Source organism: Chrysemys picta, chromosome 11 (genome assembly GCF_011386835.1).
Source record: "Chrysemys picta bellii isolate R12L10 chromosome 11, ASM1138683v2, whole genome shotgun sequence".
NCBI classification, from domain to species: domain Eukaryota; kingdom Metazoa; phylum Chordata; order Testudines; family Emydidae; genus Chrysemys; species Chrysemys picta.
In genome coordinates, this window is record NC_088801.1 from 18,962,866 (window position 1) to 18,978,863 (window position 15,998).

The window sequence follows — 15,998 nt, forward strand, 5'->3', positions numbered from 1 at the left end:
CGCGTGTGGGGGAGGGAGGGGTGGGTGCTCTGCATGCTTCCCTCGCCTGTAGGCACCGCACCCCGCAAGCTCCCATGGCTGCGCTCCGCTGCCATCCCGGAGCCGCTCCAGGTAAGCGGCGACGGACTGGAGTCTGCACTCCGAACCCTTTCTGCACCCTGCACCCCAACCTCCTGCCCTCAGCCCCCTCCTGCACCCTGCGCCCCTCTTGCACCCCAACCTCCTGCCCTGAGCCCCATCGCACTCTGCACTCCTCCTGCACCCCAACCCCCTGCCCTCAGCCCCCCCACCTGCACCCCAACCTCCTGCCCTGAGCCCCTGCACACCTCCTGCACTCCAACCTCCTGTCTGAGTCCCCAACCCCCTGCCCTGAGTCCTCTCCCACACTCAGCACCCCTCCTGCACCCCAGCCCCCTGCCCTGAGCCCCCTCATACACCCTGCACCCCCCCTGCGCCCTTGGTTGGTGAGCCCTCTGGATGTATTAAACAGCATATGCAATCCACCAGGTATCTTAATCAAGTACTCTTTATTATTGTTTTCTCTATTGTGCTCCAGATACAACATAAACATAACAGCAGTTAGGAATCCCCCACTTTTGTGCCCCGGCTTTTATACTGCTTGCCTTCTCCCAGCCATCCAGCTGGTGAGCTAATTACCTGATCAGCTTCACTACAGGTGCAAGTGATCCCTTCTAACCTTTCAAACCTGCTCCTACTCTAACCATACACAGTAACCCCAATCACCCCAGTCCAGCTGCTATCTTCCCCCAGTCTATATTCCATATATGGCCAGTCCCACTTAATGTGGTCTTACCCTCTGCCACCCCCACTCGTAGCAAGTTATATCCTGGCTGGCTGAAGTGGCCATTCTTTCCTCCTCTTTTGCACTCACAGGTCTTACCGCTTGAGTGATCTTGCCTCCCCACTCCTGCTTGTGTTGGACAAGTTACTTGGAAAATCCACTTCAACACATGCTTCAGCCAATTTTACTATTGCCTGCACCATCTCTAGTTGCTGTTTTTTCATCCAGATCTTGGTATTTGGGAGGATCTGTGTAAATGGCCCTAATATCATGGCTTCCATAACCACTTCCATATCTTGCCCCCTTGGCCTCAGCAATTGGTTGGCCTAATCAATCAACTTCTGCGCAAATGCTCTGGGCCTTATCCCATAAATCCACCTGGCCAGGGCCAATTGGGGGGGCAGGAGGGCCATTTGCCTGGGCCTCAAGCTCAAAGGGGGCCTCAAATTTAGACACTTGTTAATTTTTTTGGCATTTGATAAGTTTCGCAACTTATGCATGCGTATTCCTATCGGACCAAAATATGACACACTCCCTCAACTATGGGGCAAGAGCATTTGAATGGACTCACCATGCTTAATATCAACTGTGAATTGCACGAAAGCTAGATTTTTCCTCAATAATTAGTGCATTTGCACAGAAAAAGGCTAGAAAAGCATTTGTTAAATAAAATATTCAAATTATGTTTCGCTCTTCTTTTGGTGCCTTATTTTGTTTTCATGTGTTGTCATTTTTTATTTTTATTATGGCTAGGAATCTCAAAAGCTGGAAGTGGCCTGGCCTCTCTGGACCTCTGAGGGGGCCTTCACCTGGCCACCCTAAATTTCTGTTGGTATCTTTTGGCTGAAAGCGTACACGCTCCAACACAGCAACCTTTAACATGTCATAATTCTTGGCCTGCTCCTTGCTCAATGCTATGTAAGTGGTTTGAGCTTCTCTTGTCAGATAAGAGTCTAACTGTAGGGCTCATAATCCTTTACCTCAGCCTGTACCAGCAGCAATGTTTTTGGGAGTCAGTAAGAATGCATGGGGATCATCCCCAGGGCCTATTTTCCAAAATGTCAGCCCCAGCCCCACCCCTCTGCCTGACTTCTGTTCTCTGCAGCAGAACTTGTCATGTTTTGTATTAACTGCTGCAGTACTGGCCTGTTCCTGCATGAACTTCTGGAACATTAACTGTTGTTCTTTCTGCTATCCCAGCAGATCTTGTCACTCGTTCTCCTGGGTCAGCTGGAATGCCTGCAGCATCCTCTGCATCTCCTTTTGTTGCTCTACCAGCCATCATATCAACTCCTCCATCTTTTCCCCAGTTCAGCCTTGTTGCCTGATCTAGGGTGTGTTAATAATATTAATTTAATTTATCCCTTTACTTTTATTTTACTTTTGAATTTTTTAATATTAATTAGTATGGGTTTTAAGCTTGCCAGTCTGTTTGATCAGAAGATAAAAGTTCTTGTCCCGAATCAGGCTCCACAGAATTTATAAAGGACCCTTGGGTGTGTGACAGGAAGCTCACACTGAGACAGATATAGTCATAAAGACCTTCTATTAAAATCAATGAAATAGTAAGTAAATGGTAAAATAATCAGAGTTACAAAGTTACAATTGTATTACTGTTATTCAAAAGATACATATAGTAATACAGTATTATATGCTGAAAAACTTTGGTTAATATATTCACACCCTGTCTTGATAACCTGGTGTTGAAAGATACAGGACCTCGCCTCTGGCCGTTCAGCTTTCTCACCTCTTGCAGAGGTGTGCAGAGGAAACTAATGTGAAGAGCTGTCAAAGCTAACTTAGAGTTTACTTAACTAACTTAAACTTAAAATTAAAACCTAATAAACAAAACTAAGAACAAAAGTTTAGGGAAACCAAGCTTAGCCTTGTCCCCTTGGAAGTTAAAGTTTGAAAAGAAAATAGGTGTGGCCTACTAATAGTTAATAGCTGTCATGGATAGATAGCATCGATAGTTAGTTGAAGATGAAGCTAGCAAGGTGGATAGCAAGTGCTGGAAATACTTCCTCTTATGCCCAAATTTCATTCCTCACCCATAGAAATGTTAGGGTACACTTATCCCATAGGATAGTATGTATGTGCGTATTGATGACATGTATGTATGCACATAGTTTTACTTGTGATGTACCTGTTAAGTCTGTGGGTACAGCTTTGAAAGAAACCCCTATGGCATTCTTCATTGTCTATTGGTCTAGGTAAAAGGTCTTAAACATAGGCGTACTTAGGTAACAAGATGTAGGTCAACTTTACTTTCTGGGTAAAAGGTCTTAATATAGGTATGGTAACTTTGCCTTAGCTTAACATACAGGTTTTTGGCCTGTAGGTCTCTTGCATTACAGCTAAACTTATTTTTAATATAAATCTATAAACCTATTACAATACATCAAATACTTATATCTTTTCTTATAAGTTTATCTATGCAAGCAAGCAGATTAATCCTTTAGGCTACAGCCTGTCCTCACACTGGCTGCCTCCCAATCCTCCTGGCTCTGGCTGACAGGTGGAGCCCAGACAAGCCCCCACCTGTGAATGAGTTCTCCCTTCAACTCCTGGAAACCCTGGCTGGTAATCCCTTTGGGTGAATTAAACAGCATACACAGTTCACCAGGGTACTTTCACCATGTGTCTTTATTCTTTTCTCCCTGGTGCTCCACATATAACACAGCAGCAGTTAGAAGAAACCCCCTTGCTCTTTAGCTCTGCCTTTCATTTTGCTTGCCTTCTTATCTCAGCTATCTAGCTGCAGAGCTAATAATCTCATTAGCTCATCAGGTTGTGTACAGGTGCAAGTGATCCCTTCTAGCCTTCCAAACCTGCTCCTGTTCTAACCACACCCAGTAGCCTGGGTGCCCAAAATCACCAGGGGACCGGCTTCCAATAGGCTCTATTTTTGGCTGCTAAAAGCACCCTGTCAAAGGAGGGATGTTTTGTCCTGTAAAATATATATGAAATTGGAAGTTAAAATTCCTATGGCTTATATCTAAAAGAGTAGTAATTACCAACCACTGTCCTATTCCTTCTTCAAATTAAACAGATTCTAATGTTCAAGGCCATGCATCTGCGTGTGAGCTCTTGCTGAGCATATCACGGCCTCTCTTTTTACCTACAGAACTACTGCACTACTAGTATCTAACTTAAATATTTGCACCTTAAAATATCTGGAGTTCAAAAGGTACAATATAAAGGTAAATTCTATTCTATCTTGTTTGTTTATCAGAAGAGGGATCAAAATCACTGATCTGTTAGTTTACTGATTCAGTGCATAAGTGTCACTGTTGTAAAGAAACCTTGAGAAAAGGCCAATCGTGACCGATTCCGAATGATTGTCCAAAACAAACAGTTGAAATCATAGATGACAGAGACAGACAAAACCTCTCTGGCCATCTATCTGTACTCTTGCCAGTGCAAGGCTGTGTGCTGCAAGACAAGCAGCAAACCAAGACCAAGCAAATCAAAGCAAACCCAAGGCAAACTAGTCCACAGTCCATTACTCAGGAGAGCAGTGCCTGATGCATTAGGAAGACAGGATTTCCATGGTGTTAATTTTTAGGGATTTGGATGCCTAGTTCCCTTTCAAATTAATGCAAATTGGTTGTCCTAAGAAGCTTTCAAGTATCAGGGGGTAGCCGTGTTAGTCTGTATCTACAAAAACAACAAGGAGTCTGGTGGCACCTTAAAGACTAACAGATTTATTTGGGCATAAGCTTTCGTGAGTAAAAACCTCACTTCTTCGGATGCATCCGAAGAAGTGAGGTTTTTACTCACGAAAGCTTATGCCCAAATAAATCTGTTAGTCTTTAAGGTGCCACCAGACTCCTTGTTGTTTTTCTAAGAAGCTTTGACAATCTCAGCCTTCAGTCCTAATGTGCCATTTTTCTGAAATAGCGGGAAGTCTTTTCTTCTATATTAATTAACAAAATTGTGCTTGGAGGTTATCATATGTATATGCTGTAGAGAAATAGAAGATGCATTTTGGCTGTGATTATGAATCAGGCATACATACTGAAATGGAGGTGAGTGAATAAATAAAAGTATTGCCCCCACTTCTAGGTAAGGAATGGAATAGCACATAATCCGTAACAATGCGAAAACTGTACAGTTTACTGTCCAAACAGGGACAGGTGGACAAGGAATGGCAGTGAGTGCTTTATTGGCCCTATGCCCATTCTCTGGGTGAAAGTTGGTGGAAATAATACTTATTGCTGAGTAATAAAACACTAAGGATCAGGTAGGTTTACATTTGATGCACTGTAGACTATACCTGTATGTGGAATGCACTTTCCACACAGATAAATTCCAACCCATAGGGGCAACTTGTTTTACTTAACTTGAGAGGATGCATGCAGTAAAATTAAATAGGACCAGACACTGGCTGGAAGATAGAGGGAGAGGAAAAAGAGCATGTTAAAAATATTCTCTACACAACCATTGTGTATGCAAGTCAGCAGTAAATTTATATGCACAGTGGTTAAAGAGCAGCTTGTTCCCGTGAAAATATCATCCTTGCAATGCTTGAAAGGAAAGGTCTGTGTCAGCTTAATTAACTCTTTGTAAGTGCTAGTAACTTAAGAAAGATCTCCCCAGGAGCCGGTCTAACTTGTGCACCTGGCTTTTCAGAAAATGTGTACAGAGAAATATGAAAGAAATGTAAAAAATGAACAAAGACTGGATCCTGGGATTGTTCTACTTGCAGAGGTCCCTCTGAGATTAAAATTTTTATGTGTGGAATGAGGGGTGCATTGGATAAGTAAGGTTAAACAGTGAAGAAAACAAAAAATAGCCAGGGAAAGAAAGGCGAACAATAAGAAGTTCATAGGAAGCAAACCATCAGATAGGAGGAGAGACAGTAGGGCCATTGAGGGGCAAGAGCATGAAAAGTTAGCGACAGATGAAGCTGATAGTCATTCTCCATTCCACAATCAATAAAAAGTAACTCATTCTGGGCAGGATGGGGAGAAATAAGGATTCCCTCTGTAACAGAGCAGGCCTGTTTGAAATGTTGTGAGCTGAGTTGAATTACAAATGGGGATTCAGAGGGAAATAGGGGGAAGCCTTTGGGGGAATTTGTTCTAACTCACTAAGAACAGGGATTCCAGGGGCTAATGTCCCATCCATAAAAAGAAGCCATGGAGAATGCAGGAAATAATGGGCCTATAACCCTAACCTTCTGTTCTGGGCAAGTTTTAAAAATACTGATAAACACAAATTAGCTAAAATAAAAATCTCTGCCTGTGCATAGGTGTTTTTGTCCATCTAAAAATAAGGTAATTTAATGCTTGTGTGAGTGAGACACATTATGAGCTCCGGAGACAAAAAATCTCAGCTTATTCCCAGAGAGGTATAGCATGGGGAGCAGAAGATCTGGGTGGAGCACATCATGATTTCTGTCCCCCCAGTTGTTAAATAGGAATCCTCTATCCTATCAATCTGATTTCTATCTAATCTTAGTTATCTACCAATCTAATCTAATTATTTATATTTTTATAAACTCATCCGTCCCACTGGTATCACGGTGGTGTTAGCTGGGACATATCACAAATTTCCGTTTCCTACCATTAAATAGGAAACCTCCTTCCACCATTTCTCTAAGCCTAACACTCCAGGTCTGCACACTTCGAGTTAGGGGAATGGTGATGGAGGCTTGCTATTTAATATCAATAAGGGGGAGCTTGTGGCATGCCCCCGCCAGCATCGCAATAAAGTGGTAGATAGCCTGATTCCATGGAGGAATGAAGTAATCCCCATGAACAGCTCATCACATTAGCACTTGAATCTGCCCAAGTTCTGTGGGAATTCCATGGCCAGGGCATTCTAGTTTTGGCAGCATTGTCGGAACTAGTCCTTACTGCCCCACTTGTCTTTCTAATCCTTAACCTTCAGAAACTACCTGTGGGTACAAGAGGGAGTTTAGTCTCCATACATATTTCATCCTTTCTGCAGTGATGGCCAACAAGCAGGGCTGGATTTAGGGGCAGGTGACCCAGGTGACTGCCTGGGGTGTTGGGCTTGTGGGGGCGCTGGGCACAGGGTGCTGTTTTTGTTGTTAGCGACAAACGGGAAAATAGAATGTTTGAAGTAACATGTTTCAGGTATTCTGTATGTGGAATTTTTCATTCTGTTTTAAATATGTAACTGATTTCTCAAGCAATTTTGATATATTTGGAGTCAACAACAAACAACTGTAGATACGATGATACATGGGGAATGTTTGGACGTCAATGATAAAGACCTCTATGTCGAATTGGACAACATCTGTCACATTTTGCAACACGGGAAGCACTCTCCAATTTATTCATGATGTAGAGCTGAAGGACACTTTTCCTATTGTGTGGATAGCTTTGAGGATTCTGCTCACTCTGCCGGTCTCAGTTGTGAGTGGTGAGCGCAGCTTTTTGAAGCTCAGACTCATTAGAACAGATCTTCGATCGACAATGGCCGACAAGAACTGACATCATTTGCTATTTTATCGCTTGAAAAGGCCATTGGCCAGTCTTTGGATCTCTCTGATGCTGTGCTTCAGTTCATGAGGGCAAAGGCGAGAAAAGCAACCTTTTGAACTAAAGGACTAGGTTTAACATTTTAAGGCTGTCACCTATGGTAAAACACTATTTAATACTGGTTCACCCAATGCTGGTGCACAATTCAATTTCTTGATTTCAGTTATACTTAAAATGAAAAAGTTTCTATAAGCTTAGAGGAAACAATTTTTTTATTTGCTTATATATGGCATGAATAAATACAGATTTACAGATTCTAGCGTGCAAATTTATCATCTTATATGACAGGGATATACATGTATGCAGATCATGCCTCAAGAGACATGCAAAAGTTTCACAAATAGAGGGGGGGGGCACCAAAGATGCTCCTTGCCTGGGTCACCATTTGGAAAGAGGCGTTTCGCTGCCTAAGACATGTCCTGTTCCAGGAGGTGCCCTCTGAGCACGTCTACTGGATTGGGCCCGGCAGGTGAGTTCACACAATATAGCCAGGGGGTGGTGGGAGGACTTCCTTAAGAATCTTTTGCCTATTAGATAGGGTACTCACCCAGGATGTGGAGACTCCCCGGTTTAAGTCCCCACCTCTCCTGAGATAAGAAGGGATTTGAACTGGGACTGGATACCTCTTAAGTGAGTATAGGGTGACCAGATAGAAAGTGTGAAAAATCAGGACAGGGGGTGGGGAGTAATAGGCGCCCCATAAGAAAAAGCCCCGAATATCAGGACTGTCCCTATAAAATCGGGACATCTGGTCACCCTAGGTGAGTACGCTAACCACTGATCTGAGATATATTCTAATAGCGGTCTTTCTCAATATCTCCTACTGAAGTTGTTCCACTTTAATTAAACAACTGAATAATTATTAATTGGGCCAATGAACTGTGTAGCCTAGTAGCTAGGGCATTCACCTGAGAAATGGCTGATCCCTTTTCAAATCCCTTTCTTCTCCTCATGAGGAGGGTGGGGGGTCTTGACATAGGGGTTTCCCATGTCCTCAATGAATATCCTATCCACTAGGCTAAAGATTATAAGGGAGGTGCTTCACCTTCCATCCCCTGCCAGCCATTTTGTTTTGGGCTCCTATTCCCCCGTTCATCAATCGCAAGCAGAGCAAAGTGCCTCCCTGCAGTCTGGATTTAGACATTTATCTCTGAGAGAGTTGGAACTTAGAACACTCCCCTCTAATTGGCATCTCCCACTGGCTGGCTTAGGTGGCTCCCTGCCTAGTATGCTAGCTTTGTGGATTGCATTTTCGGGTATCTATCTCTCCCCATTCATTGTAGGGGGAACCTTGGCACCTAACTCAGGCTTTGTGGATCGCGGTGTTGTTCCTGTGATTTTCTAGGCTCCGCAGAGTTAGACTCATGATGCTCAGCATTGCACGACCCAAGGGCACGTCTATACTACAAAATGAAGTTGGCTTAAGTCAGTGTACAGCCACTGCAGTAATTAAACCGGTGTTTCACATTCACACTATGCTCCTTCTGTTGGCAGTGCGCATCCTCACCAGGAGCCAGAGGCGATGTTTGGGGTGAGAGGGGAGAGTTGCTGCTTGGCTTGTACTGAGCATGCTCACGCAGGCTGAGCATGCTCAGTAAATCTACTGCAGCCACTGCCCTTACTCTGCCCCCTCACCATTGGCAAGTATGTCTCGTCTCTGCCAGGAGCACTTCCACTAATTTAACTGCATAGGGCATTGTGGGGCATTGACAGGTCTGTCAGCCTTGGGGCCGGGGAGCTCCAGGTGTGAGTCCTGCAGGGGATTGTCAGTCAACAGGTGATGTAAGTAACGCCGTGTCCTCACCCTAACTACATCAACTTAAGCGCTACGCCTCTCGCGGAGGTGGAGTTATGAAGTGGGTGTGTTGGGTGACTTACATTGGTGGGAGCTACATTTTAGTGTCGATGTTTACAGAGTTAGGTTAATGTAAGCTGCCTTACATAGAACTAACTCTGTAGAGTAGACCAGGCCTAAATTGCTTTGAGGATCCCACCCTTTATGTTATCCTTTTCACCAGTGAATAGTGAGTGTGAAATGTTACCTCATCAGAATGGTGCACGCACTTTGTACTGGTGCAAATGAATTCACAAGGGACAGAGCAATGGGGAATCTGGCCCAGGGCCAGCTCCAGGCACCAGCCCTCCAAGCATGTGCTTGGGGCGGCACCTGGAGGGGGGCGGCACTCACCTGGGGAAGAGCGGGGCCGCGGCCTGGCTCGCCGCCCTCCCCCGGCGCTCCGGCTGGCCGGGAAGAACGGGGCTGCCCTCCCCCAGCACTCTGGCCGACAGCGGAGAGCAGGGCCCCGGCCAGGCTCTCCGCCCTCCTCCCGGCGCTCCGGCCGGTCGGGGAGAGCGGGGCCCTGGCCGGGCTCTCCGCCCTCCTCCCGGCGCTCCGGCCGGCCGGGGAGAGCGGGGCCGCCCTCCCCTGGCGCTCTGGCTGGCCGGGGAGAGCGGAGCTGCGGCAGGCTCGCCGCCCTCCTCCCTGCGCTCCAGCCAGCTGGGGAGAGCGGGGCCCCGGCCGGGCTCGCCGCCCTCCCCCGGCGCTCCGGCCAGCCAGGGAGAGCGGGGCCGCGGCCGGGCTCAGCGCCCTCCCCTGCCATGCTCCCCGCCAGGGGGTGGGGTGGGGCCGGGAGGGCGGCAGGAGGCTTTTTTGCCTGGGGCGGCAAAAAAGCCAGAGCCGGCCCTGATCTGGCCCTTTGAATATGTCACTGTATCTATGAAAATGAGTGAAGCTAGTGAACAGAGTGCATTTGGAAATCAGGAAAGTACTTCCCTATTACATTGTCCCATAAAGGATATTGCAGAACTAGAAGGAGTTCAGAGAAGTCTGATTAAAATTATCAAGGGTGTGGAAGAGAGATTGAAAAGGCTAGGATGGTTTACCTTAGAAAGGAGATGAATAAGAAAGGACGTGATAAGCCTATAAAATAATGAATGTTCTAGAGAAGGTAAATCACGAACTTCTGTTCTCCTTGTCTCACAACACAAGAACAAGGGGACAGTGATTGAAATTAAAAGGTGGAACATTCAAAACCTGTAAAAGGAAATACTCTTTCAATGTGTGATTAAACTAAGAAACTCTGCCACAGGAAGCTGTTGAGGCTAAGAACTTAACAGGATTGAATAAGGGATTGAAAATGTATATGGATATGAAAAATAGTGAGAGTTATCATAATTAGTAATAAAAAAATTGTGGATGGGATTTTAAATCTCATGCTTTCAGGGCTTAAACTGATTTATTTCTAACTTAGGCTTGGTCTACACTAGCAATTTATGTCAGTACAACTACATTGCTCAGGGGTGTAGAAAATCTACATCTCTCAGTGATGCAGTTAGGTTGGTATAAATCCTGGTGTACACAGTGCTATGTCGATGGAAGGGCTTCTCCCATAGACATATCTACAGCCTCTCTGGGAGGTGGAATTCCTACGTGGATGGGAGAAGCAGCCCTCCTGTCAGCATAGGTAGTGTCTTCCCTGAAGTGCTGCATCAGTGCAACTGCACAGCTGCAGCATGTTAAGTGTAGACAAGTCCTTATAGCGATCAGGTTGAGACCTAAAGAGGCAGGTAGCTGTCTCCACATCTACCTTCCATAGAAACATCTGATTCTGGCCACTGTCAGAGACAGGGTCCTGGACCTCGAGTCTGATTCAGTATGGCAATTCCTGCATTCCCCTCTTGTGGCATAAGAAAAAGTATATTAATTTTGACAAAGGAGGGCCTGTGGTAGCGCTTGTAGCACAGGATTGAGGTCAGTTGGGACTCCAGGTATTATTCCTGGCTTTATCACTGACTTGCCATGTGATCTAAGGCAAATCATTTAATACCCCTTTGCATCAACTTATTCATATGTACCAGGAAGATAATACCTACCTCACAGGAGTGTTGTAGGGCCCTTGTGAGGGGTAACTGACTTTCAGAAAGTGTGCTGAAATCCTCAAATGGAAGATGCTATAGAAAGGAAAAATGTTACTGTTGTTATACCATGCCTTTAATCCAGACCTGTAATTCCTGCTAATGTACAGGGGATTTCCATGCACTAATAAGGCCCTTAGAGAGCTAGATACTGTAACTGAAAAATGGCACAGCAGTAGGAAACAAAAGGCATTCATACTGAAATAAGGTATAAAGAGAGGAGCCATGACATCATCATTAATTTCACTTGTATATTTTTCCAGATTCTGCTCAGCCCTTGTGCAGGCATGATGGTGAATGGGTAGGAAAGTTACAATAAGCTTTACTCCCATCCCACCCTTTGCCTGCCTGCCCACCCCCATATCTTGGACCTGATTCTCTTCTCACTTACACCAGTTTTATGCTGGTGTAACTTCATTGACTTCGGTCAATTACTCCTGATTTAGCCTGGCCTAAGTGAGAGGAGATTTAGGCCCTTGATGCCTTTGCATAAAGGCTGACTGGCCAGAATCCCCATGGGAAGTACAGTCCTTGCTCCCTTCCAGCACTCCCAAAGGTACTATGTACTTGCAAGGGGCTGGGGTGCTGGCTGTGGAATTAGGGAGTATACTGCATACCGTGGTGTGTGCTGCTGAGGAGTCCCTCAGAGGAATTCTGTCCAAGCCAGACACACTCTTTTTGAGGGTTCAGGCTGCTGTGCAGCTCCTCTAACACGCAGCAGACAACACTTCGGGTAGAATCCAGCTCTCTGTGTATAAATGACAACACTGTAGTCCAAAACGGAGAGTCCAGGAAATATAGATGAATAGAGACCAATTTGGATAGGGTAAGCACTTACATTCTGTTTTATAAATACCTTACATAGAAAGACAGCTAAAGCTTTTTGTATGACAAGTGTTTCATACATAAACAGTTCTGCATAAATAAAATGTCTGGGTTAAATACCCACTATGAGTGGTCAGAAATAATCTTGTAGACTAAAAACAGAAGGTTTGCAACATAGCATACACTGAACTCAGAAAAATCTTGGAGGTACAGAAAAGGTAGATATAAACTGAACTGATAAAACCAGTAACTGAAGTTCATCTCAAGAGGGACCTGGACACATTTTGTTAAAAAAGATGGAATGAAGGAATACAGATATTATTTAATCAGAAGCATGACATGAAGATGAATTATAGGTAGGACTTTTCCTCCTGCCCTCACCTGGATTTGTTGTGCTAGACCTGGAAGGTCTATATAGTTGGTCTGTCATTTGTATTCTTATATGGTGCTCATGTCTGTAGTATCTGACTACCTACCAATCTAGGACCTTGTCTATACTAGACCTTATGTCTGTATAACTTATGTCACTCAGAGGTGTGAATAAGCCACCCCCTGAGTGATGTAAGTCAGTGGCTCTCAACCTTTCCAGACTACTGTACCTCTTTCAAGAGTCTGATTTGCTTGTGTACTCCCAAGTTTCACCTCACTTAAAAACTTACAAAATCAGACATAAAAATACAAAAGTGTCACAGCACACTATTACTGAAAAAGTGCTTACTTTCTCATTTTTACCATAGAATTATAAAATAAATCAATTAGAATATAAATATTGCACTTATATTTCAGTGTATAATATAGAGAGCAGTATAAACAAATCATTGTCTATGAAACTTTAGTTTGTTCTGACTTTGCTAGTGTTTTTTATGTAGCCTATTGTAAAACTAGGCAAATATCTAGATGAGTTGATGTCCCCCCTGGAAGACCTCTGAGTACCCCCACGGGTACACATACCCCGGATTGATAACCACTGATGTAAGTGTTGGTGTAGGCAGCGCTATGTCAACGGGAGAGCTTCGCCTGCCGACAGCTACCACCGCTCGTCGCGGCTAAAGTTACGCTATCTCTACTATAAAGATAAGTCAATTTAAGTTACGTCAACGTATAGTCACCACTGTAATTTTGTTGCATGTCCACACTATGCTCCTTGAGACAGCGGAGGGCATCCACAGTAGCAGCTCTTGCATCAACACAGAGAGCAGTGCACCATGGGTAGCTATCCCACTGTGCAACTGACTGCAGGGTGTATTGAGAAGGGTTTGCAATGCCTCATTGGGACAGGTTCAGTGTCACATGATGCAGGTTTCTCAATCTCATCGCTCCATAGGCGTTCTACTGGTTTCCAGCTGTTTTTCAACTGCTCTGGTAACCTGCAAGCCAGCCATCTCTGTCAGAAAGCAGGGATCCTGCACTGCTCTTCAGTAGTGTGCTGTTTGTTATGAATACAAGGCTATAAGAGGAGCTCAGTGGGGTGGCTATTCAGTTGAGGGAGGCCTTGAAGGAGAATTCTAACTATGAGCCACAGTAATGTGTGTTGCTATAGTGTGCTGAGCCTGGCATTGTTAATTTAACCCGGCACAGTTTACATCTATATGAAAAAGTCAATGCCAGTGGTGTCTGTTTTTACTTGTCCAGGGAAAGTTTTAATTCTGTTTCTTTTCTTTCTTCCTTAAAATCATGCTTTCTTTTCCCACAGCCTGAGGCTAAGCACCCTGACCCCAGCCTAGAAGCAGTATGTCTGTGGCTTCACACCAGAGCGACTATTTGCCTCCCATGCCTTCTGCTATGCCGCAGCTCTTTAGTTTTTACACGGCACTGCAGCGTGGCCCTTCACAGCCCTTCTCGTCCATGCCCTGAGCACGTTCCTGTGGCTGGAGTGGAGCTGTGACTGCACAGCCTCCTCTCCCCACAGACCTAGCAAATCCACCACCTCCCATGTACTTTAGGCAGGAGCGTGTTTGCTGCGTGGAGCCAACCTGCTCACCTGGGCACTAGCTGTATGAGCACTCCACACCAGGCAAACAGGAAGAGCAATTTCAAATCTTCCTGGGGCTTTAAAAGAGGTGCATGTCTGCGTACCTGGCTGTAGGGCAATGGAACTCAAAAGAGTGACCAGAGTGGTCACAGTGTGCATTGTGCATAGGCAATGTGTAGGTGGGGGCATTCAGAGTCAAGTGCCCCCCCAGATTTCTGCTCGGCCAATGGGGGAAGAGGCGTGAGAGCGGCTATGTCCTTTTCCCACAATGTCGGCCCCCTGGCATGTTCGGCTCCTGTCCCCAGCCACTAGTTGTGTTAGCTAAGGGTGGCCGCTCCGGGTTGTAGCTTTGTGCAGCGAAGTGGCTGCCTGTGAGAATCTGGCTGGGGAGGCGGTGGTGACCTATCCCTCTGCTCCCTGCTCAGGCCTGGCTGCCAGGGACAGGGGCCGAGCAAGCAGGAAATGTGCCAGGGGAGTAGGGTGAGCAGATGTCCCGTTTTGGACCAGAACACCCAATTGAAAAGGGATCCTGGTGGCTCCGGTCAGCACCGCTGACTGGGCTTTTGACTGTCCAGTTCACGGCATTACGCAGCGGGGCTAGCAGGCTCCCTGCTAGCCACTGGGCAGCACAGCTCCCAGGTTGGGAAGTGGCCAGCATGTCTGGCTCCTAGCCTTAGGGGCTACCGGGGTGTCTGCATGCTGCCCTCCCCCCCCACCCGCAAGGCGCAGCTCCCGCTGGATGGGTCAGGGCAGGGGAGGAAGTAGCGCAACCACGACTCCCGAGCGCTCAGCAGGCGGCTGTTGATGGGTCACGTGGTGTGCGCCTCTCCCACTGCTGTCCGGCCCTCTTCTCCTCGTGCTCCTCCTGTGGCTGGGCTCCAGCTGCGGCGCATGCCCTGTGGTGTACCGCGGTCTGTCTGTCACCCCATCGCCAGCACCCAGGAGTTGGAGGTATGTATCCCCATCTCTGAGTTCTGGGAATGGGGCTGCACCCCCACCCCCTCACTGCATCCCTCCTCGCCCCAACCCCCCCCACATCCCTATCCTCCTGTCATTGCATCCCTCCCCATCCCATCCCCCGCCCCCCAACCGCCTCACTGCATCCCTCCCCCGTCCCATACCGTTCTGCCCCCCACACCTACCCAGCCCAGCCCTGTACCCCTTACAGCGCTCTCCCACCCATTCTCTCCACCTCCCAGAGTCATCACCCCACACAGCCCTGCACCCAATTCACCTCCATACACTGCTGCACTCCCACTATATCCCTATACACCCCTGTGCCCCCCACATCCTCATGCATCTGTAGCCTTCTGTCTCCTCCTGCAACCTCATCCACCCCACATGCCCCCCACCCCCTACACTCTCCTTCACTGCCCCCTCTTACCGCCACCCTGCTCTTATCCTTGGCCTCTTTCCCTCCCCATCCTCTCTCCTCCCACCCCCATCTTTTCCCCACTAGCCCACACCTCCCTTCCTAGCTGGGTGATTTAGGCTGCTCTTGGAAAAGTGTATGAAAAAGTGTCTCTATGTAGGCAAATGTGTGCATGCATGCATTGTATGTGTGTAAGAGACTGTCTGACTTTGTGTAGGGAGGTGCATGTATTGCTGCATATGTGTATACCTGTGTGAATAAAATTTGCAGCCTAACTCTTTGACTTTTATTCCTTTTGCTGGCTTGCGCACAAAAAAATTGATGACATAAAATGTGTGTATTCATTTCATAACAAGTTTTTAAAAGAGAAGGGAACTCTAAAAGAAATGTATTATTTCTTAAAAAGTGAATGTTGTTGACTAGTAATTGCAGAAGAGCCAAAGTATTATACATTTCTCCCCACCTTTGTCTAGCTACATTATAAACTCTTTGTTGCAGACTCTCTCTTTTTATGTGTATGTCCAGCACCTACCACCCTGGAGCCCTGATCTTAGTTGGGGTCTCTAGGCACTAACCAACAATTGTAATAATAAATAA